Source organism: Myxocyprinus asiaticus, chromosome 4 (genome assembly GCF_019703515.2).
Source record: "Myxocyprinus asiaticus isolate MX2 ecotype Aquarium Trade chromosome 4, UBuf_Myxa_2, whole genome shotgun sequence".
Taxonomy (NCBI): Eukaryota; Metazoa; Chordata; class Actinopteri; order Cypriniformes; family Catostomidae; genus Myxocyprinus; species Myxocyprinus asiaticus.
The window spans coordinates 30741826-30766830 of record NC_059347.1 but is presented as its reverse complement, the minus strand read 5'-3'; the positions used below and the strand labels follow the sequence as shown (position 1 = coordinate 30766830).

Below are 25005 nucleotides of genomic sequence, written 5' to 3'. Positions count from 1 at the left end.
AGCCAAAAGTTTGGAGTAATGTAAAGATTTTGCTGTTTCGAAAGGAAATTTTGTACTTTAATTCACCAAAGTTGCATTCAACTGATCACAAAGTATAGTCAGGACATTACCGATGTAACAAACAGCACCATCACTATTTGAAAAATGTAATTTTTGATCAAATCTAGACAGGCCCCATTTCCAGCAGCCATAACTCCAACACCTTATCCTTGAGTAATCATGCTAAATTGCTAATTTGGTACTAGAAAATCACTTACCATTATATCAAACACAGCTGAAAGATATTTAGTTCGTTAAATGAAGCTTAACATTGTCTTTGTGTTTGTTTTTGAGTTGTCACAGTATGCAATAGACTGGCATGTCTGAAGGTCAATATTAGGTAAAAAAATGGCAAAAAAGAAACAGCTTTCTCTAGAAACTCGTCAGTTGATCATTGTTTTGAGGAATGAAGGCTATACAATGCTTGAAATTGCCATAAAACTGAAGATTTCATACAAAGGTGTACACTACAGTCTTCAAAGACAAAGGACAACTAAACAAGAGGATAAGTACATCAGAGTCTCTAGTTTGAGAAATAGATGCCTCACATGTCCTTAGCTGACAGCTTCATTGAATTCTACCCGCTCAACATCAGTTTCATGTACAACAGTAAAGAGAAGACTCAGGTGTGCAGGCCTTGTGGGAAGAATCGCAAAGAAAAAGCCACTTTTGAAACAGAAAAACAAAAAGAAAAGGTTAGCGTAAGCAAAGAAACAGACAATGGACAACAGATAATTGAAAAAGTGTGTTATGGATCTTAACCCTATTGAGCTTTTGTGGGATCCACTAGACCGTAAGGTGTGTGAGAAGTGCCCGACAAGACAGCCACATCTATGGCAAGTGCTACAGGAAGTGTGGGGTGAAATGTCACCTGAGTATCTGGACAAACTGACAGCTAGAATGCCAAGGATCTGCAAAGCTGTCATTGCTGCACGTGGAGGATTTTTAGATGAGAACTCTTTGAAGTAGTTTGAGAAGTTCTGAACATTTTTTCAAATTGTAATAGTAATTTTTCATGTTATTAATGTCCTGATTATACATTGTGATCAGTTGAATGCCACTTTGGTGAATAAAAGTACACATTTATTTCCATAAGAGCAAAATCTGTACATTATTCCAAACTTTTGGCCACCAGTGTATATGTATATTATATATATATATGATATAGATATAACTAACCATGGTTTTACCAGGTAATTTTTCTGGATGATAAATTATGATTGTCAACTGATGTCTGAAAATTAACATGAATGATAATTCTCTAGCTTGACTTTGCACTTTTTTAGCTATATGATTTCAGTTGTAAAACACTAGTCTATTGCTGATGATTGAGGTTAAGACATTTCAAATTATATATGGTTAGTCCCAATTAATTAAATTGCACTGGACAGTGAAATGTACAGTACAGGAACACTGAATAAATGAAAAGAAACAAGCCTCTAATGCGTTGGTGTCCTCTTGAACATAAAATTTTAAATGGTGTAACGCATAAAAAAAGCAATATGTGTATCATTTTATGTACATTGTGTTCTGTTGTCTGTATATTGTGTACAAAGTGCATTATGTAATATGGATAGTGTGTATTATGTGTACATATTGTTCAGTGAGTGTTGTGTATTCTGTCTATCTTGTATATTATCTTGTAACTATGATATGCAGTGTTGGTGAAACTGCACTAATAAAGTGATTTGATTTCCACAACAATTTTAATCACGTTAAATTCATTCAAAATTTAAAATCAATCATTCAGCTGGTTTTGTAGAAGCAACATTTGAAGCAGCGTTAAAAAACATTATCAACAAAAACATCCTTTGGATTGAATACCCATGCAATGCAATGCCACTGAATGTCTACAACCTGTGAAAAGATTTTCATAATCTGTTTAAATTCTTCAGAAAAAAAAAAAAAAAAGAAAAAAAACCTGCATGGCATGCACTAACAAAGGGGTAGTCATGACGATGGCATTCATCCATGCTGCTCCTGAAAGCTTATCTCACGATAATATAATACTTCCAATCCCTTAATCCCTCAAAATAATTGTGGGGAAAAATACAGATAACGTACAAAAACAAGCTGCTAAATATATCACTAAACACTAATTAATTATGAAGCCGCTAACAGATTCTCACACTTTCACACACAAAACCTGAACCAGAGCCCCTTCTAGGTTAACTCTACTTCCAGGTCAAAGAACTGTCACTCAAAATCTCACAAGCTGATGAAAAGCCCCACCCACATGAAAGTATTTTGCCAGAACTGCGAATGAAAACTCCGGGAGCTTTGGAAATGAAAACTTTGGAATTGTGACTGAAAATGTGAGCAGCGCATTCGTAAGTCCTGATCAGCGAACGCAAGCAGAGAATTTCGTTAACAGTGTGTGCAGTTTATTTGAAGAGTAAGTGTAAATTTTGCCTTTGAATTTTTTTTATTTCAGTTTGCTTTTATTCATTCTCAGTTTATATTTTTATTTGTTTCTTAAAGTTACATTCAAAACAACTGGCACGAATGTAATCCCATAAAGTCACTACAATATTTCTCAAGACACTGAAACCAATGTCAATGTACTGTACAATTCATTATGGAATACTTTCTAATTGGCCTATGGTAGACACTATAAATATCTTAAAATAATAGTTTGGGTTGGGTTAAGCTAAGCTAAGCTAAATCGACAGCATTTGTGGAATATTGTTGATCACCACAAATATTCATTTTGGCTTGTCCCTCCTTTTCTTTATAAAATGAAAAAATCTGGGTTAAAAGTGAGGCACTCATAATGGAAGTGAATAAATCCAATACATAAAAGATAAAATACTCACTGTTTCAAAAGTATAGCCACAAGACGTAAACAATATGCGTATGACAAAATTGCTTACTAACCCTTTCTATGTAAAGTTATATCCAATTTTACAACTTCGTTGCCATGACAATGTTAGGCTGTATATAACCATAAAAACGATTTAAACAACTTTACAGCTCAAATAATACACCAGTTTTAACACAAGAATTTATGTAAGGGCTATCAGAAAATTATATGCTTCACCAAGGGGGGTTGCAGCGTGAAGCATTTACAGGTTTCCACTGATCATGGTATAAATAATGGGGGGCTTGTCCTTACTTATTTTGATTATTGTGGGGTTACCTCCCAATAAAAAAAGTAAATAAACATGCATATGCTTACAATAAATTGTCCACGAAAGCAGTTTACATTAATCAGACTCTTTGTGAATGCATACCAATTAAGTGTAGTGGGCTGCTTTATTAATTGGCTTGAGTTCTTTCTTATGGGCCAAAGACTCACACACTCTTTTCATTATTAGAGATATTCTACAAAGTGAGCACAGCTGTCATCGAAATCTACATGTAACTCAACTTTAAGGTGATTTGCCTGTCCTTACAGCCAGTGTTTTGACCCCATGAAATCAAAATTTTATGACTTTTAGTGCATGTCTATTAGCTTTGAGGCCATATAGTTTACTTTTCAAAGCTGACAAAATAATATTTTAGCAGATATGCATATTTAAAGTGCAGTCTTTCCTTTCTGAGGATACAGACCAAGCTTCCTGTTCCACTAGGATATATCAACACAGGAGAAAAGGGACTCATCATTAAGTGATTTCATGGGGTCTAAAATGTAAGGGATGTTTATAAAAAAAAAAAAGGAATGAAACTGTTGCTTTCATATCAATCAACTCCTTAGCAGCAATTGTTTTGGAGACACTTTTAGGCAATCAAATACCAAACTACACCTTCATCAGGGTCAAACAAAGCTATTTGGAATACTTCAAGGGATTCCAACCCAGTATGACTTTCTTTCTTGTGTGGGACACAAAATGACAAATGGCTCAATCACCATTCACTTTCATTATATGAAAAAAAAAAAAAAAAAAAAGAAAAGTGAAATGAATGGTGACTGAGGCTAACATTCTGCCTAACATCTTGTGTTCCACAGAAGAAAGAAATTCATATGGGTTTTAAAAACAACATGAGGGTGAATAAACGATGACAGAATTTCCATTTCTGTGTGAAATTTAACACACACTATTCTTTTGTTTCCTTTCTTTTCAAGCAGATGAGCACCAGCTCTTACGAATAGCTTACTATGGCTAACACAACCTGCCAAGCCTGCTGAAAGTCTTCAAAGCAGCACAGAGGCAGCCCCTCCATCTAGTGGGCATCCATTTTATCAGCATCAGGGTGACAGAGTGCATGGCTGTCAGACAGATGAGATATGGCAGACTGCAGTCCCATCAGCACACTAAAATCTGATGTCCTGACAGTGTCTGCTCACCCCTGGCCTGCCCAGCTGTGAGTGCTCTCTCTCAGTATGTGACGGGGTAGAGTCAGTGGCAGCTAATGCACAGAACATGCCTCATAAAACAAAAGTAGTGAATGACGTAGATGGTCTTTTTTATTTATTTATTTTTTTTTTACAGTTCAGGATAAATTACCATGACATCTTGAGAAAGGTCTTGAGGGAAAAGCAATATAAAGTTTTAGGAATATTCAGGTTATTACAAAAAGCTATCCTCAAAGCATGTTTATGGCATGTTCTAAAAAAAAATATAAAAATAAAAAATATTCGCAAGAAATTTGTACAACTTTAGATTACAAAATTAGATTTGTACAACTAAGAGTGGCAAAGTCCTGTCACCAATATACCTATGAATTCAATATACATATTTTCTAGAATAAAAGACTAAACATTGCTAAAACATTATCACATTTGATTTAGCCAAGGGGTCAAAGTTTGTCTGGTTAGCGTGGTCTTGTTAGCCCTTGCTGGTAGATGCAGTAATTCCACATTCAGGGGCAAAAAGCATCCTTTCCCACTGACGGCCAATCAAAATTAGCAGTGTATTCTGATCAAATAAAACATTTTGCAAGTTAAATGGACAGCTTTAAGGTATTTTAGACCTTCATGGATTGAACTAAAAGAAGTAGGCACTTGCTTTAGAAGACTGTTTTCTCTCTGTTTCATTAGTCAAGGGTCTTTTGAAAGTGTTTAGAAATGTACAGACCCCCTGCGGCTTTTCTCAAAGTAGTATTTGAGAGAACTGAAACTGAGTTTATACAAATTAACAAACAATTGTGCAAATTAGCCTCCTCTTATTATTTAGGTTGAGGGAGCATCACATGATTTAGAAACATAGCTGCGTACGAAAGCGCAAGAGACGTTGAAGACATTCATTAAAAAAACATATTGGCAACACCTTTTCCATCGCAAGTCACCTCACGTAATTCAGCGTCAAGATTTGTGCTGATTAGCTTATGTGTGAGTGACATGTCTCTCTTTTGAGACCTTGAGTCTGATGATTTCCCATTTCAAACAGCAGGTGGATTGTGCTGGGCCTTTGTTCATGACTAACGAGACACAAAGAAGATTGACACATGGCATTGGGAGGAAAAGGTCTCAGAGGGAATGCGTTGTTTGATGAGATTAGGCTCTGGAAACAAAACCAAGGCTTCCCCTGGAAAAAAATCTTCAAATGAATTTGTGGTGAGAGGAAAGGGGAAATTTGTTATATAAATAGAGCACTGAATGTGTGTCAGAGCATCTGAAGACAATCACATCTGTGTAGTTTTCGAAATAATAATGCTCAAAGCTGATGATTGATCAAATGTAGAACACAAAAGGGGATGTTACGCAGAATGACAGACTCAGTTACCATTAACTTTCTTTGTATGGAGAAAAAATATGCAATGAAAGTGAATAGTGCCTAACATCCCCTTTTTTGTTCCATGGAAGAAATGCATAGGGATTTGGAACAATATAAGGGTGTGTCAATAATTACAGAATAAGAGAGTTTTGGGTGAACTATTCCTTTAATTCTTAAAGGTAATCAGTATTAAAGTATATTTATACCACGGGTCTGTTGATATACCTCCTCCTCTCTTAATCTCTCACACACATGGACACACATACATTATACACATTAAGGCAGTTTTACATGGGACACAATGGGCGGCAGGCTTTGCTTGCGATCTTGCTACTTCTCGTTTGTATAGGCATTTTCCATTCACACGAGAAGCGGTGCAAAACGTGCCAGTTGAAGTGCAACAATGCCACCCACTGCTTCTGCTCAGATACTGGGTCTCTGAAGTGATTACTGTGATTACTAGTTTTCATGCAAGTTATTGTACATAAATAAAATGGCACTTATTTCTCCAAAAAATTTGTTATAACTAGAAATATTGTAATAATCTACCTTTTTTTTTTTTTTTACAAAAAAGGTAATCCCAGAAGCTCTCTCTCTGTTTCTGAGTTTCTCTCTTTCGATCACTCAAAAATAAACTCACAAACATACACAAATGCACTACCTTATTACTCCAGTAAGTGCTCCAGTAAAGCAGTGCAAGCCTCTCAATCCTCCGTTGCTAGTTCTGAAGTGACATTTTCAAACTAGCAACGAAGGCTCAGACTGAATAAAAGCAAGATGCTGAATCCATGGCTGAAGAAATTAGTTCCTCTCACAAGAGTGTTTTAGGGACGAAAACCAGAAAATTTCTTGAAATAAAACCCTGAACGATGTCTTAAGGTTTGGTAACCATGGTATAAGCTGAAGACTCTGGCCCATTGAATTATTGAAAAATAACGCACACCCTCCGTTGCACATCATGACTGCATTACTACCTTGGGTGTGCATTATTTTTCAATAATTTAATGGTCCATCGTCAATTATTCCTTACATAATGATTTTTAAAACACAATTTATCAGTATGGTTAGGTATAAATAAAAACCAACCCCAACATATCATATACTTTTTCTTTTCAGTATTAAAATGTTTTATGTGAAATGCCACACCAGCACAATATACCCAAGAAAGAGAGATTTGTTACCCCCAAGTCAAAAATCTGTAATTAAAATGGAAATTGCCTCAGATACCAGTCAATGAAGGTCTAATAGGCATAAAAGAGATAAAACTTTCGAAGTCCTTTCACCAGAAAATAACTGCAGATACTGTATGACAAATCCAGACCTCAGAGAATACATTTATGAAAATGCAATCATTCCTAAGTACATAAAAGACTATAACAATGTAAATGTTGCAAAGTCAAATGTAATTCACACCATTATATTAGCTATTGCCAAGATCATAATTTTTATAAACCATTTTATCTTCAGAACAGATTTTCATATTTTTTAGAAATAGTAATTAATATGATTTTATAATCCTAAATGGTTTAAACCAGCGATGAATAATTTACATACAAAAAAAGGCTTCGAACAAATGTTATTTAGAAAGCTGATTATGTACATGAAACCACAAATTGTTAAGAACACAAAGCATAGCAGCCGTAATGATCAAAATTTAGCAGAAAGAGTGTTATTTATCATGATTGGTAATACATATGTCTAACATTTTGCTCCAGTTCTTGTGCTAAACTTTGGTTAATGGACTGCCCTTTCCTTTATACACACTTTGAAAATGGTTATGTTTTATCCAGAATGACTTGCAACAGCCCACTTAAGCAACACATTTTATCCGTATATACGTTCCCTGGGATTCAAACCCATGATCTTGCTGTTGCTCTACCTGTTGAGCTACAGGAACACTACAGCTACAGGAATTAAAGTAATAGTTCACCCAAAAAATTTAATCTTGTCATTTATTCATGTTGTTCCAAACTCATATGACTCTCTCTTCTGTGGAACACAAAAAAAAGATGTTAGGCAGAATGTTAAGGACTGACAGCTCATTCAACATTCACTTGATATAATGAAAGTGAATGGTGACTGAAGCTTTCAGGCCCTTTCATTCTGCATAACATCTCCTTTTGTGTTCCACTGAATAAAAAAATGTATACGGGTGTGGAACATGAGGATGAACTATCCCTTAGCAGTATAAAGAAAGTAGCCTTTGATGATCAAAATGGATAATTCAGCAAAAACCAGTTGACACAGAAAGTAAAAAACAGAAGCAGTGTAAAATGAAACTCTAACATAGACATGCGGTTTATGCAGAGGTACTCTTGGTAAAAATGTACTGATATTGAAACAGACTGCCAGAACTGAACCACCTATGGAACAAAACTGAATGACGATCAAAACAACACTTGGACTTTAGAAAGGCACACAATGAAACACAACTCTGTACTATTCAGCATAAACTCTTTCCCCTTCTTCTGAGACAACAATAGGTTTTGTGGTTCCCTCATGACTGGTTGTGGCAAGTAAAAACCATTATTGTGCACATTTTCAATCTCCAATCAGATTTGTACTGGTGTGACCTCAGGTAAACTGTACTCAACTCAGCAACAAAAGAAACGTCCCTTTTCAGAACACTATTTTAAAGATAATTTTGTAAAAATCCAAATAACTTTACAGATCTTTATTGTAAAGGGTTTAAACAATGTTTAAACCCTTTACACATAACCACATAAACAATTAATGAACATGCACCTGTGGAACGGTCGTTAAGACCCTAACAGCTTACAGACAGTAGGCAATTTAGGTCACAGTTATAAAAACTTAGGACACTAAAGAGACCTTTCTACTGACTCTGAAAAACACCAAAAGAAAGATGCCCAGGGTCCCTGATCATCTGCATGAACGTGCCTTAGGCATGCTTCATGGAGGCAAGAGGACTGCAGATGTGGCCAGGGCAATAAATTGCAATGTCCATACGGTGAGACGCCTAAGACAGCGCTACAGGGGGACAGGAAGGCAGCTGATCATCCTTGCATTGGCAGACCACGTGTAACAACACCTGCACAGGATCGGTACATCCGAATATCACACCTGTGGGACAGGTACAGGATGGCAACAACAACTGCAGGAGTTACACCAGGAACGCACAATCCCTCTATCAGTGCTCAGACTGTCCGCACTAGGCTGAGAGAGGCTGGACTGAGGGCTTGTAGGCCTGTTGTAAGGCAGGTCTTTACCTGACATCACCGGCAACAACGTCGCCTATGGGCACAAACCCACCTTCGCTGGACCAGACATGACTGGCAAAAAGTGCTCTTCACTGACGAGTCACAGTTTTGTCTCACCAGGGGTGATGGTCGGACTTGCGTTTATCGTCGAAGGAATGAACATTGCACCAAGGCCTGTACTCTGGAGCGGGATCGATTTGGACGTGGAGGGTCCGTCATGGTCTGGGGCGGTGTGTCACAGCATCATCGGACTGAGCTTGTTGTCACTGAAGGCAATCTCAATGCTGTGCGTTACAGGGAAGACATCCTCTTCCCTCATGTGGTACCATTCCTGCAGGCTCATCCTGACATAACACTCCAGCATGACAATGCCACCAGCCATACTGCTTGTTCTGTGTGTGATTTCCTGCAAGACAAGGATGTCAGTGCTCTGCCATGGCCAGCGAAGAGCCCGGATCTCAATCCCATTGAGCACGTCTGGGACCTGTTGGATCGGAGGGTGAGGGCTAGGGCCATTCCCCCCAGAAATGTCCGGGAACTTGCAAGTGAATGTTAAAGGGATATTTGATCATTTCCTCACCCTCATGCCATCCCAGATGTGTATGACTTTCTTTTGCAGAACATGAATGAAGATGTTTAGAAGAACTGTTGGTCTATTCAATGCAAGTAAATGAGAAGCAGTGAGAAACAGATAAATAATTAAGTCATTTTTTACTATAAATCTCCACTTTCACTTTCATAAGCACTCCTCTCTCTTAAGAGTTCTTCTTCTGTTTTTGGTGATTTACATAAGCATATTGCCCCCTACTGGGCAGGGAGGAGAATTTATAGTAAAAAAAAAAACTTAAATATTGATCTGTTTCTCACCCACCCCTATCATATCGCGGCTGAAGACATAGATTAAACCACTGGAGTTGTATGGATTGCATTTATGTGATTTTTGTACCTTCTGAGTTCTGATCACCATTCACTTGCATTGAAAGGACCAACAGAACTGAGAAATTCTTCTAAAAAGCTTCATTTGTGTTCAGCAGAAGACAGAAAGTCATACACATCTGGGATGGCATGAGGGTGAGTAAATGATGAGAGAAATTTCATTTTTGGGTAAACTAAGTTTATTTTAAAGACTATCTAGGCACATAACACTATAGAACTGTAAATGTTTATAACTCTTTCAAGATGTACAGGCTCACACTTTAAATGGTCAGTGCTTTGTATTTTAGATAATTAAAACAGCAACAGATCCAGTGAAACAATTAAGTTTGAGTGATTGTTTTTACTTTGTTACATGCCATTCAAAAACGTGCCATTTTACAATGATAAGAGTGAAATAAAAGACTAAAAATAACACATTTGTACTTTTCTTTTACTTGGAATGTAAATGTTCAGGACAAAGGCAAAATGGTTACTGTCTCTTTAAGAGGGTTTTATCGCATTATACAACACTGAAGGCACTCTGTGCAGTTTGTTTCATTGAGTTTAATCTTTTGAGAGCTGTAAAGTCCCATTGTTTTCGTACCGTGTCGTGCTGTTGCATCTGTATTCATTTACTTTAAGTATTCTGTTATTTTGTGACAAAAAATAATTTAGCTATTATCATTCTGCACTGCTAGGGAGGAGGATTTCAGAGATTAATTAATTGAGATTGTGAGACTGCAGTCAGTATTAAACTTGTGATGATCTTGTACCTGAGGCACGTTCATCCATTCAGCTATTAGTAGCCTATCTGTTCTCGATGGATCTTCCGTGATCCTTCCCGCGCTGTAAAGTGATGCGGCGCAACATCAGTTTCGTCTCTCACAGGCTACTCTCTCATTTGTTTGGGTGTGAGATGATAAAATACAGACTGCGTCCGCTATAATACGGAACACAATTCTGATCCTTTAAATACCAGATGTTAGCTGTTGGCAATTGTTATGCGACATATGATGAAAGTTTGTCAATCAACATGGGGACCTAACCGACCCAATTTTTGATCGGCCCAGCGGGATCTCCCGATTGCCACTCCGGCCCTGGCTGGTGGCCACTCCAGATACTGACTGTTATTTTTGACCCCCCCTTTGTTCAGGGACACATTATTCCATTTCTGTTACTCACATGTCTGTGAAATTTGTTCAGTTTATGTCTTAGTTATTGTATCTTTTTATGTTCATACAAATATTTACACGTTAAGTTTGCTGAAAATAAAAACAGTTGAAAGTGAGAGGACGTTTCTTTTTTTTCTTCTGAGTTTATATGGAAGACAAACAAGTAGTTATTTTCAGTGAGGTCAATCATGCTTAAAGCTAAAGCAAACTGGTTTCAATTAGGTTCTTCTTTTACCATAGAGAACAGCCGGCAGCATCTCCGCTAGTAAGCACATTCAAAACTGAAGGATTACTGGTCTGTAAATTTGCATTTCACAAACACACTTGTGAACAAGCATAAATGTTTGTCCTATGTCTAAACAGATGTGAAAACTGACATCAGTCTAAAAGATGTTCTTCATTGAAGCATTCACGAGTAAAAGGTGTATACAAGAAATTGAAAAACTTTCAAAACCTTCTGAGCTGTTTATTCAAAAAACACTGTAAAAGTACTAAGCAAAATATTCTGTTAATCATTCAATCATCAAATGACCCAACCCTCAAAGACAGAAAGTATGATTTCTTTTAACCTAATCTGAAAATACTACCAATATTTATGATGTTTTGTGAACTGTTTCATAACTTAAAGGTCACTTCCACTGTCTGGAAATCTTGTTGGCTTGCAGTTTTTGGAGGTTATCCCTAATTACAGTATAAGCAGAAGTGGAATATGCTGATCAGGACCGGCCAAGAAAAGGCTTCCCTTCTTGCTTATGCTGGGAAGGTTTTGTCTGAAAATTCACATCTAAAAGCATCACTGATCACACTGATCTCTGCATCTATGGATGTACAACTTCAAATCATTTTAAGTCTTGATGAGATGGATGTAAACAAAACTGTGCAATTAACAAATGTTTTTGTTATTCATGAACTAAATTCTTCTGCATGAAACCAGTATATTAATCTGTTTTGAGGTGTCAAAATACAAATAGCACAAACATTTTTTGTGATGTTTTGGAAAGCCCCAAAGTTTCACAGAAAAATAAATATTTCTGTATTGTGAAGAGGTTTGCACTTTTCTTGCTGGTGATAGAAAATCTTTCACAAAAGACATTTAACTAAGACATTTCAAGGTCTGAGGTTATCTTTCTTAATGCTGAGATCAAATAAAACCACACCCAAAATAAAAACATTTTAAAAAGCCATTCTTAATTTTAGTTAATTTGTGCACTACAGTTGAAATAACAATATTCACTTTGCATCTAATGAATGACTATGAATACTAGAGTTATTCCACTAAACAAAACATCAAACAAAAAACAAAACAACTAAACCCCCTTCAATAAAGTTGTCTTTTGAGCCTCGTTTAAATGAATGGAACAATATAGGCCTTCCATTTACCAGCAATTGTGAGTTTAAGAGAAGAAATGGACTCAGTTTTGACTGGCTGCATTTCAGTCTTGACAATAAAATTGGCCTGTGGGGAACATTGACTTCCTGATGTGGATCTGATGAGGAGCACAGAGTGAAGCTGAGAGAGAATTAGGGCTGCAAAATTAATCGAAAAACTAATCGAGATTACGGCTGCCTCGATTATGTAATTGTGAAAATTGACGATTACAGCATTCAATTTAAGTCTGCTCGTGTTGCTTCAATGGTTTCTATTTACACCGTGTTTTTGCAGCGGTTAAGTATTCTAACCAATCACTAACATGTCCGTTGAGCAATGAAATGGCAATGGCCAATCAGAGCCGCTTAAACTAGTCCTCCATTCTATCAGTAATGACAACTGATCCTAAAGCGCAAGTTTTAAACCGTCTGAATGCCCAGATGTTTACTTTATGTTCCACCTCTGTTCATGGTGGCACACAAAAATTCATACTGAAGAAACATCACCTGAGACTTGAAAAGAAACTGTAGAACAAGAGCGAAAAGCACTTTTGGATTAATTGCATATTGCACCACTCGCTTTGAACGTAGATGTTAAAAACACTGCAAATGAGCAACACGACAAAACTAAAACACTCCCGTTCTAATCAAGGCACAGACGCGGTGTAAATAATTGATTTATTATGCTGATTAGACAGCTTTGTTTTTAATGAGAGCATTCGCGATAGTGCAGAACTTTGTGCGGAGCGTCTTTGAGCTCGTGTGAAAATGCAGGTCTCAAACAGTGTAAACCTGCAGTGAGTGACAGCAGTCATTGTAATGGGAGAGTTTGTCACGTTGCTCGATTTCTGTGTACAAATTATTCATGTAATTTTTTGTAAAGTTTTGTTTTGTCATGTTAATATGTAGGCCAATATGAATCTGATTTGTACAAAATAGCAATAAAGTAATTCAGCTTAACTGTTCTAAGTTTGTTTTGGAGGTGTAGCCAACATAAAGAATATGGCATGAATAGCATATTTCAGGAATCACCATCATTGTTATCGTGTCTGCTCTAATAAGACCCATTTGCCACGCAGCTGGTGTTAGTAGATTTAACATTGAATCGCACAAACTCCGATTGCAAATGACTTTTAAATTTCCAAAGTGCAACCACTGAGGCCAAAAATGATCTAACGATGATCTTACATGAACAAGATCACCATTGAAGATCTAATAGGATGAATGGTCCCCTGTCTCTTACTGAAAGCAGTAAGTAATTTGGTCAGTTTAAATCAGCTGTTAATAAGTTTGAATATTGAATATGTCATATCATTATTGAATTTATTCTATACATAGATATCCATTTAAAATAAATTGTATTTGGCCTAACATTAACAAACATTATTACAATATTTAATGCTTAAAAGAAACTGGAGCGTAGCTCATATTGAATCTGCTATTTTGCTTGCTTTGTGACGTCACGGTAATTTAATATTTTAATGTACATTAATAATCGCGATTACAATATCAAGGGCAATAATCGACAATTATGATTTTTGCTATAATCATGCAGCCCTAGAGAGAAGATCTAAATGAAAAATCTTCTCAGAATTTGACTTTTTTTTTCTCTCTCGTCCCTCCATTTCTAAAAGTCTGTATATGAAGTTCACATATTTGTCTAGGCTGTCATGCCCACTGCCACGCCAATGACAATATACAGTAGTGAATTATAAAATTTTGTAACTGCAATATATAAAGCGATCCAACGGCATTCAATCTCCTTACATGAAATGAGACCATTTATTTGATATCTCCTTTTGACATTATTAGTCTTATCATCAGCATGTGTCAGTTGTAGGGGTGTGACGATACACTTAGCTCACGAGACGAGACGAGACAATATTTTAACACTATATACACTACCGGTCAAAAGTTTTGAAACACTCATTCTTTATTATAATTTTTTTTCTTCACATTTTAGAATAATAGTAAAGTCATCAAAACTATGGAATAACATAAATGGAACTAAGGGAATTATGTTGTGACTAAACAAAATCCAAAATAAATAAAAACTATTTTAGCATCTTCAAAGTAGTCACCCTTTGCCTAGAATTTGCAGACATGTACTCTTGACATTTTCTCAACCAACTTCTTGAGGTATCACCCTGGGATGCTTTTTAAACAGTACTGAAGGAGTTCCCATCTATATGCTGGGCACTTATTGGCTGCTTTTCTTTATTATTTGGTCCAAGTTATCAATTTCAAAAACTTTTTTTTTAAATACATTTTAGTTTTGTTACAAAATAAATTAATATGTTGGCACAATTATATTTTTGTCTACAAAACTAATTTCAAACATTTAAGCATAAGCCTTCAGATCAAATGATTTTTAAGATCATGAGAAACATTTCGGTCAAGTGTTTCAAAACTTTTGACCGGTAGTGCATATGACTGGAAAAATAGTCTTTTATTCGACTGAAAGTCACAAAATGCAAAACGATACAGGTGCATTTTGAAATGTTTTAATTAATCATCTTGTAATGAATGTCACTTCAGTTCTGCTTTCGAAGTATGAATTATCATATGCAGTAAAAGACAGAACAATATGCAAGCACTGTAAAAGGTTTTGCCACAAACTCAACTGACTGGCTTCTCTCCTGTATGATTTCACATGAGTATCTTCAGACCTGGTTGGTTTTAGTTGAGAGCTGCGGTGGTTCTGTAGGAGTCTTTGCATAGTGCTTGTGTTAGCCGCGGTGTATGGCACTATTTTCTTACAGTGCTTACATATTGGCTGTGTCTCGTTTGGAAGGCTGTGTCCTCCGGAAGTCGCATTTGTCGGCCGCATACGTCATCGAGGCTGCCTCGTTTCATTTATATATATATATATTTTTTTTTTTTTTTATTGGGAATGCAAAAAAGTTTAACAATTGTATAAATGTAAGTGCATATACATAAAAGACATTGACAATAGATACAAAATAACAAAAAAAAGACCAAAAAAATTAAACGAGACAGCCTCGATGACGTATGCGGCTGATAAATGCGACCTCCGGAGGACGCAACCTTCCAAACGAGACACAGCCTTTGTTCGTGTCTTGTCCGTCACTCTGTCGCCGTTTATTGTTTCTACCGGGTACCTAAAATGCTGCCATACAAACGATTTAAATGTGGCGGGGGCCATCTTCTATGCTAATTTCACCCTCACACTCCGTCATGCCGATATCCTGAGACAGCTTTTCACCTCAACACTTAATATCGCGAGATCTCGTGGCATGAGATCTCGTTACACCCAGTTGGTATGCTAGCTGATTTAATGCTATAATGGCTCAAAATGTATGTTTCTAAAGTATGTTGTTGAAAACAATATGTTTTTGAGAGTTACACAGTTCTTTAATTGTAAATAAGACAATTTAGAAACATATTTTTGCTATAGTCTTGCATCTTGTTGTTCAAGATGGCGCCAAGTATGGCTGCTGCGTTGAGAGCTCTGACCCAATGTTGCAGTTTTTTGTTTGTTTTCAATTCTTATGTTTTTTTGTCTTGGATGTTGTCTGCCTTATTGTCTACGATAACAAAACAATACTTATATACTTTTTAACTACAAATGTTCACTTCCGTACATCTCTGTGACGTGCGCTCATTAGAGGGATGTCACAAGCTCGTTGGTAAGGTCACGCGTCACATGGAGGAGGAGGCAGGAAGCACGTCATTGTTTACAATAGAAACTTGCACAGAGCACAGACCAAGTGCCATTCACAAACCAAAACAATTTCAAAACAATATAAAATCAAATAATTTCCAAATAATAATAAAAAAAAAAAAATGTAAACAATGACGCGCTTCCTGACTCCTCCTCCACGTGACGCGTGACCTTACCAACGAGCTTACGTCATTCCTCTCATGAGCGCACGTCACAGATGTACGGAAGCGAACATTTGAAGTTAAAAAATATATAAGTATTGTTGTTTCTCAAAATAATCAATCGTTTGCATTCAGAAGAACTTTATCGACTGGAGTCGTGTGGATTATTTTGATGCACCCTAAATATGAATTTTGGACTGTCAAAAAATGGAGTACATTCACTTGCATTGTTTAGAGGAGGAGGCCTGAAATAAAATCTTAAAAGTCTTAAATTCTGTTTTGATGAAGAAAGAAACTCAGATACATTTTGGATGGCCTGAGGGTGAGTAAATTATCAGCAAATTTTCATTTTTGGGTGAACTATTCCTTTAATACTTTTTATGCTCATTTCGAGGGAAATAACACCGCCCTCGCGGCGAGAGCTCTCGTGGTCGAAGCTACAGAGGTAAGTTCACTCTCCGTCTCTGTAGCGGATGTAACCCGATCCTTCCGACGGGTGACTATCCGTAAAGCCATGGGTCCAGACGGCATTCCGGGCTGCGTCATCAGAGCATGCACGAACCAACTGGATGGTGCTTTTATGGATATTTTCAACCTTTCCCTCTCCTTGTCTGTGGTCCCCACATGCTTTAAAACGTCCACAATTGTGCCTGTACCAAAGCAATCCAAAATCACTTGCTTAAATGACTGGCGTCCTGTTGCTCTGACCCCATCATCACCAAATGCTTTGAGAGGCTAATCAGAGATTATATTTGCTCTGTGCTGCCTGCCTCACTGGACTCGCTGCAGTTTGCATACCGCAACAACCACTCCGCTGATGATGCCATTGCATCTACATTACATGCTGCTCTCTCCCACCTGGAAAAAAGGAACACATATGTGAGAATGCTGTTTGTAGACTACAGCTCAGCATTCAACACCATAGTGCACTCCAAGCTTGATGAGAAACTCCAGGCTCTGGGCTTAAACAGCTCACTGTGCAGCTGGATCCTGGACTTCCTGTCAAGCAGACACCAGGTGGTTAGAATGGGCAGCAACATCTCCTCATCACTGACCCTGACACTGGAGCCCTGCAGGGTTGTGTTCTCAGCCCACTCCTGTATTCCCTGTACACACATGACTGTGTGGCAACACATAGCTCCAATGCCATCAAGTTTGCTGATAGGACGGTGGTAGGTCTGATCACTGACAATGATGAAACAGCCTACAGAGAGGAGGTGCACACTCTGACATGCTGGTGTCAGGAGCACAACCTCTCCCTCATCGTCAGTAAGATATCAAGGTGTCAGCAGCCATATCATCCTGCAGCTCTCGCCTGGTTGCCCACTAAAGCTAAGCAGGGTTGAGCCTGGCCAGTACCTGGATGGGAGACCTCCTGGGGAAAACCAAGGTTGCTGCTGGAAGTGGTATTAGGGAGACCAGCAGGGGGTGCTCACCCTGTGGTCTGTGTGGGTCCTAATGCCCCAGTATAGTGACAGGGACACTATACTGTAAAATAAAAAGCACCGTCTATCAGATGATATGTTAAACCGAGGTCTTGACCATCTGTGGTCATTAAAAATCCCAGGGCACTTCTTGTAAAGAGTAGGGATATAACCCTGGTGTCCTGGCCAAATTGGCCCCTATCTATCATGGCCTCCTAATAATCTTCATCCCTGAATTGGCTATATCACTCTACTCTCTTCTCCACCAATAGCTAGTGTGTGGTGGGCGTTCTGGTGCACTATGGCTGCTGTTGCATCATCCAGGTGGATGCTGCACACTGGTGGTGTTTGAGGAGATTCCCCCTATACTATGTAAAGCGCTATATAAATGTAAAGAATTAATTAAGACCAAGGAGCTTGTGGTGGACTTCAGGAGAATTGACAGAAAACACAGCCCCATCACCATCAATGGAGCACCAGTTGTGAGAGTCAGCAGCTTCAAGTTCCTTGGTGTCCACATCACTGAGGAACTCACATGGTCCGTCCACACTGAGGCCATTGTGAAGAAGACTCACCAGCGCCTCTTCTTCCTGAGATGGGTGGTGCAAACTGCCAGACACATTATCAGAGGTGAGCTTCCCTCCCTCCAGGAAATCTATACCAGGCGGTGTGTGAAAAAAGCTCGGAGGATCAGAGTCTCCAGCCACCCAAGCCATGGGCTGCTCTCACTGCTACCATCAGGCAGGCGTTATCGCAGCATCAGTACCCACACCAGCATAATTCATGACAGCTCCTTCCTCCAAGCAATCAGACTTTTGAACTCTTGATCGATCACAATACATATATCAGCACCGCAGTTTATTAGCCTCAGACTGGACATTTTAAACTTCTCTTAATAACACACTGGCAACTGACTATCAACCGACAGATGAATATCAACACCACACAACACTTCATATTTATTTTCACTGATTACATGGGGGGGTGATACAGTTTATTTCATTGTATATAGTCTTATTTTGTGTATACTGTATATTGTATATTATTAGGTGTATATTGTGTTGTGTAACAGATGTGTAAACTGTGTTGTGTAAATCAGATGTTTATTGTAATTGTCATACTGCTATGTTGCTTGGAACCACACCCTAGACTTTCACCCACTGTTGCACTTGTGTATATGGTTGAGTGCCAATAAAGGGATTTGATTTTTTGATTTTGATTTTTTAAATTATAGTATGATTTACAGAGAAAATGTGTTCTGTGTGTAACATTCATTAATGCTTGATTCAAGTAGACCTCAAATGTGCCGTAACCATGTCTTGAACACTGGGGGGAACCAAATCATTTTGGGTATGGGGTCGCGGATGTTGAGGTCAAAATATAATTGTCCTCTTTGGTCCTTTAAAATATTAAAGGCTCTGAATGCAAAACATTTCTGAATAAATGCTTTAAATGCGATAAAGGCCTAACATTTTATAATTTTTGGTTTTAAAAGATCCATTTTTTTTTTTTTTTTTTTTTTAAGTTCACACAGTACAAGATTACCACTGTCTGCATTGCTAGCAATTTGCCAGTTTTAGTCAACTTTTCTTTCTTTTTTGTGCTGTCTCAAAGAAAAGACAAATATAATTTGAATTTCTTTTCATCACTGATGTATCTGTAAAATGACATGACATCAAAAATTATTTACTATTCTCAATTTGTCCAGGAACATCAGTGCAAAAGCGACCTTCCATTGATGTAAACGTTTCTTGCATTCCTTGAATTGATCACATCTCTCTCGTCGAATTCGCAAAGTCTGGGAACAAGAAAATGTTGTGGTTCTTCCAAGAAAGCCTTCCTATACTCCTCGCCTCACATAACAAAAGATCTTTATCGGATGATCTCAGAAATTTGGCCAGAATTGATCAAGGCCTGTCTCCCTCAGCGGATCTCCAAGCCGGAACTCTGTGAGCTCGCTCGATTTCCAGCTTTGACCTGTTATGTCAAGCAGACTCTGGAAGAGCCCATCCAGAAATTTCACCATATCTCTACATCTTCAGGAATTCCAACAATTCAGACATTGTTTCGCCAGCTACGATTCTCTAAATCTCAGGGGCTTCAGCTTGAGCACGTAAGTGTCTTTTAATGTCTCCAGAGCCCGAGAATTTTGAATTCTTTGACATATTGTCTTCCCAGAACAGTCAAGAATCTGAGCGTATCGAATCTCACCGGTTTATGACATAAAAAGTATTAAAACCAGCAAAGTGCGCAGAGCTCGCCATTCACACATCTGACCCTCGCATGGCGCCACACGACTCTCCATTAAAACAAATTTTTTTACCCACTCCACAGATTTAATATTAGTAAACTACAGTTTGGAAATTCATTTAAGACATCTACTTTTGTTTACAGACAGATTGTTTCACATTTAATTGACTATATCACAATTCAAGTGGGTCAGAAGTTTACATACACCAAGTTAACTGTGTGTGACAGGGCAGAGAGTTACGGGCAGCTGCCCGACACCTGTGTGTGTTTGTCTTTTTGGTTCAGTTTATTATTAAAATATTATTTATATTATCAAGCCGGTTCTTGCCTCCTCCTTTCCCTTTTACCCTTACACTGGTGCCGAATCCTGGGAAGGAGGAGGGATGCGCCGAAGTAGAGTCCTCGCCACTACCATCCACCACAGTGGAGCAGCCACGGCCATCCGCCGGGGGACGGAGGAGCCCGGCCGCCTGAGAGCGGAGGAATGGCCGCCGACCTCGAGGGGAGGAGGGGCTCCTAACCGACCGCCTGGAGCGGTCAGGGCCACTGCCAGGGGCGGAGGAGACCCCTACCAGCCGCCGAAACATGCCGGGGTCTGAGACCGGCGGCCGCGAGCTGGAGGGGCTCCTGGCCGACCGCCTGGAGAGGGAGGACCACTGCCAGGGGCGGGGGGAGACCCCTTCCATCCACTGGAACGCGGCAGGGCGTTCCGTCCACCACAGGCTGGAGGACTGCCTCCGATCCGCCCGGGGAGGTGCGGCTGTCATTCGCTAGAGGGTGGAGGAGTGGCCGAGGACCAGGCTACGGCGTATCGGAAAACCGGTGAGTAATTTTTTTTTTCTCTCTCTCTCCTGCTGCCACTCCGCTTTGACTTTTCCCTCTCTTTTAAATATTATTATTGTGTTTTTAGTTGGGACCAGCACTGTTACAGTGTGTAGGTACCACGTTTTTTGTTTTTATTATTATTTCCCTCCCCTTGTCCCCTCCCTGATCCAGGTAGACGGGGCTGACCTGCCGGCAGACGGGGTGGAAGGCAAGTTCATATTGTGCACTGCTCCAAAGGTCCAAAGAAAAATAAATTATTATTCCATACCATAAAAGTTGTCCATACAACACAAAGCTGTTGTGTGGCCCCAGAAAGCTTGGAATATAGTGCACTTGTTATATGGACTACTGTTATGATGTCTTTGTACTGAACCTTTAATAATGACTTATAGTATTTGTCCTTCACGAAGCTTGGCAGCTCCTGCTCACTATAACTGTTATTCTATGGAATAGAACTGCTTAAAATATCTATTTTTATGTTCCAAGAAAAAGTAACAGCATATGGGTTTTGAACAACATAAGGGTGAGTAAATGAGTGAGTAAAAATACATTTTCCGGTGAACTACTTTAACTGGTGGCTCATTTTTTGAGCACAGACCTCAAAATAAAACGGTTTCTAAAAAGAAGACTCTTAGGAGATGCTGTACAAAATACAGGATTAAAGGCATCTTAAATTGATTTTAAATTATTACCTAATAATATTTGCATTAAAAATATATGACACTGTCCTTGTCACAACCTAAAAACTCAGTTGAAGTCACAGGTCTTACCATGTTCTAGTTTTAAGCTGAGGGTTAAAACACTCTACTTTGTGTTATAGATCATTTTCTATGACAATATCAATTGAATTTTCTAAAAAGCTGCTTCAAAAGCCTTCCAGATTACCACATTCATTCAATTCCTTTACAATATACACACATTCACTCTTTGTCTTGAGCCTGATATGCTGAAAATGGCTCCATTAATGTTTTCACATTCAAAATTATGAATGACATACGAATCACGTACTTTACATGACATATTTTTTATTCAAAACAGCAAATTTCGCCAAATGGTGAATAGTTTGCACCATTGGAAATGACTGTTGGTCTGTATAACATTTCAATCATAAAATAGTGGGCAAATATTGCATGTTTAATTATATACTGACATCTTACATAACACTAAAACACGCAAGCATGCTGCATGGAGCTTGAATAATCCACGAGTTTCCCGCTCAGCTTCTTAAATTTGATTCCCGCCTTCATCGATCTGATTGGCTCTCTCATATGACATTGACGAGCGGTGTTATATTACTGTGCACGCTAAAAAGTAAACTTTTTTTAAACCATTATGTTATTCCTGTAACAACTTAATGACAATTAGACAGCGGTGCTTAATGAACTGCAGCAGAACAGCAATAAGAATATCAATTATTGGGAGGGACAATCTGGTCATATCTGATTACTGGGGGGGACTTCCCCCTCAATGTATATTGTGGTTACGGCCCTGCTTATGGTAATGCTTTACAATAAAGCTCTATTTGTTAACATAAGGAAATGCATTAGGTATCATAACAATTATCAATATATTTTAAAGGCATTTATGAATCTTGGTTAATGTAAATTTATGAAAATACTACAGCTTGTGTTAGTTCCTAACATATTAATTTTAACATTCACAACATTTAATTAAAAAAAATGTATTACTATATGTTGCAATTAACATATCCAAGTTTAATAAGTGCTTTAAATGTATTTTTCATTGTTAGCTCATGGTAACTAATGTAGTTAACTAATGTTAATGAATACAAACATATTGTTGTGTTACCCTTTTATAATTTTACTGAAAAAAAAATTAATAAATAAATAACTATCATATGCCTCTGACTGACCAAAAGAATGCAAAATACCAACTTGTTCGACCTTAAATCATGTAATGTTTCTTTCCTCTTTTCAAGAAAAAAAAAAATCAATCAGCAATGTGTGAGGGGGGAGTTAGAATGTGTTTGTGTGTGTGAGTGTTATGTTTGTGTTTGTGTGCATGTTCACCTTGCCTGACAGGGCAATCTCCTGCTGGGTGCCAAACAAGTGACCGCAGGACACTAATGAGAAGCAGATCTGAGCCAACTCAGCATTCAGTGCTTCATCCCTCCACACAGCTCTCTGAACATTCATTAGTCTGAAATTCTCATATAATTTCAACACTTTTATTATTTCCTAAGCAGAACCCAAACTCAAAACATCCAACAAGCTCAAACATAATCTAACCACCAATTTAAACTCAGCCCAACCCCCCCCCCCCCAAAAAAAAAAAAAAAAAAACACAAGACAAACAAACCAACCCCCACCCAACAGTCCTAAACCTAAATCTGACCGAACACAACATACCTAAACAGTGAATAATTAATAATAGTAGGCCTACTACTTTTGTAACTTCCCTGATCATGTTTTTATAAAAACTGTGACTTAATTTGAAAAAAAATGGATAACAAGGGGACAAAAGACATACAGTGTTTCAAATATAAATAACGAGAAAGAGGCATGGTGGGATTAGAGGCAACAGCTGATCTGATGGCTTTATGCAGATCCAAACAAAATACTCTCTTATATAACAGCCTGGGCACCAATGTGGTGCTGTTATTCTTCATTCACTGTACTGTAGCTGCCATTATAGACTGATTATGACCATCAGAAACACATTTCAAGAGGTAATTAAAAAGCGTGCATTCATCTGATGCTCACACACTGATTTAAAATAGCTTTATCTGGGGGATTATAAAGCAAATTGAGCTAAGCAGCAGTAGAGTTGACATGATAAACTGATCATCCAAACAAACTTATTTTAATGAGACAGAAAATGTGTCACTCTCACATGCATCATGCATTTATGACATACTGTATGTGAAGGTTTAACAAAAAGAGTGCAAGTGCTTATTTATAATCCATTGATTGGACAGCTGGAAAAGAAAAACAACAATTATAATACAGAGCATACCTGTAATTGAAATGACTCAAGACTGATCCATGAATACTCCCAATAGCCCAATTAGGGCCATTTGCATGGAATGTGATTATATTGGTTGGCTTTGATTTGACTGAACGCATTAAATGGAACCTTTTGAACTACATTTCATGACATACATCTCCTTATCTTTATTTGTGTGAGCCATGTGTGCTTCGGTGCTCTTGGAAAAGCCTCCAGATATTCTGTTTTCAGAACAGGTGCAATTTCCCCTGACAAACTGACCCAAATTCACACCAAGAGCTTCTTAGGGACCACAATCCTGGCTGCTTCTCAACAAAAACATTAAGATTAAGGATTAATTTCCAGTAGAACCAACTGTTTTACATCAAGAACGCCCTCACCTTCATATGTAAGAATATAAAACCTGTAAATATTATTGCCATGCATTGATGAAGAGAATAATCACAGCCACCCACCACTGTGAGTGTGTTGACAGCAGCATCAACAGACTGTTGATGGCAGCAAGCAATCTGCCACTACTAAACTGAGCATTGCTTTAGCTTTAATAGTTTTAACAATGAGATGACTACAATGGATTGTTCTTCATAAAACGGTAGGCAATCTTCCAAGTCTGCAACACAGCTCATTATAAATATTGTAGTGATAACTAATTACTTGTGGTTAATGAAATGCAGTGCTTGGTCTAACAGCACGATGACACTTGTAACAGACAGACAGCTCTAATCTTACCTCGAACATTGTAGATGCGCCTTTCTCAGGCAAAGTACATCCCATTAGTTCGGCGAGGAACTTTGCCATATAAATGTGTTGTGTTTCCCCAGTAGATTGAAACGCTGCTGGGTGTTGCTACTTCACGGTGCCGACAGGTAGTCGCGTTTCAGCACCGGTTTCCTACAGTACAGCAAACAGATTTTTCGCTCCTTGGATTTTCCTGTCAGCATTTCTTTCACAATGAATTCGTAGGATGCAGACGTTTATTTGGAATGTGTGACCTCTCTCTGTCTTTGTCTCGTCAAAGGCGCGTGTCCGTTTTCAGCGTGTTTGGAGAGTGCAACGCCGCTGTTCGAGTCAGTCTCATTGAACGGTGCTTGTAATCCTAGAGGGAGGGATCGGTGACGGGGACGCCAGACAGGCAGATCCTTTATGCTCTGACAGGTAGCCTATCTATTTGAGGAATTAAACAAAGTTTCCCGTCCTGTCTTATCATCACATCGATATGACATTAGCATCAGTGCGGTCATACTATGATATGGTGCAAGAGTTAACTCTAACTTTGAGGCTTCAGCATCAATTACAAAGAGCATCCTTGCAACTGACATGT

General features: G+C 38.3%; 1 long non-coding RNA gene across 1 annotated transcript in view; it reads right to left on the bottom strand.

Annotated features, from left to right (window-relative positions):
* LOC127438569 (uncharacterized) overlaps nt 1–24752 on the bottom strand; it is a 93270-nt gene extending 68518 nt beyond the window's left edge. The window contains exon 1 of the long non-coding RNA XR_007896760.1: nt 24414–24752. This is a non-coding gene — a long non-coding RNA (uncharacterized LOC127438569). The remainder of the gene's footprint in view (nt 1–24413) is intronic.
* Nucleotides 24753–25005: the final 253 nt, after the last annotated feature.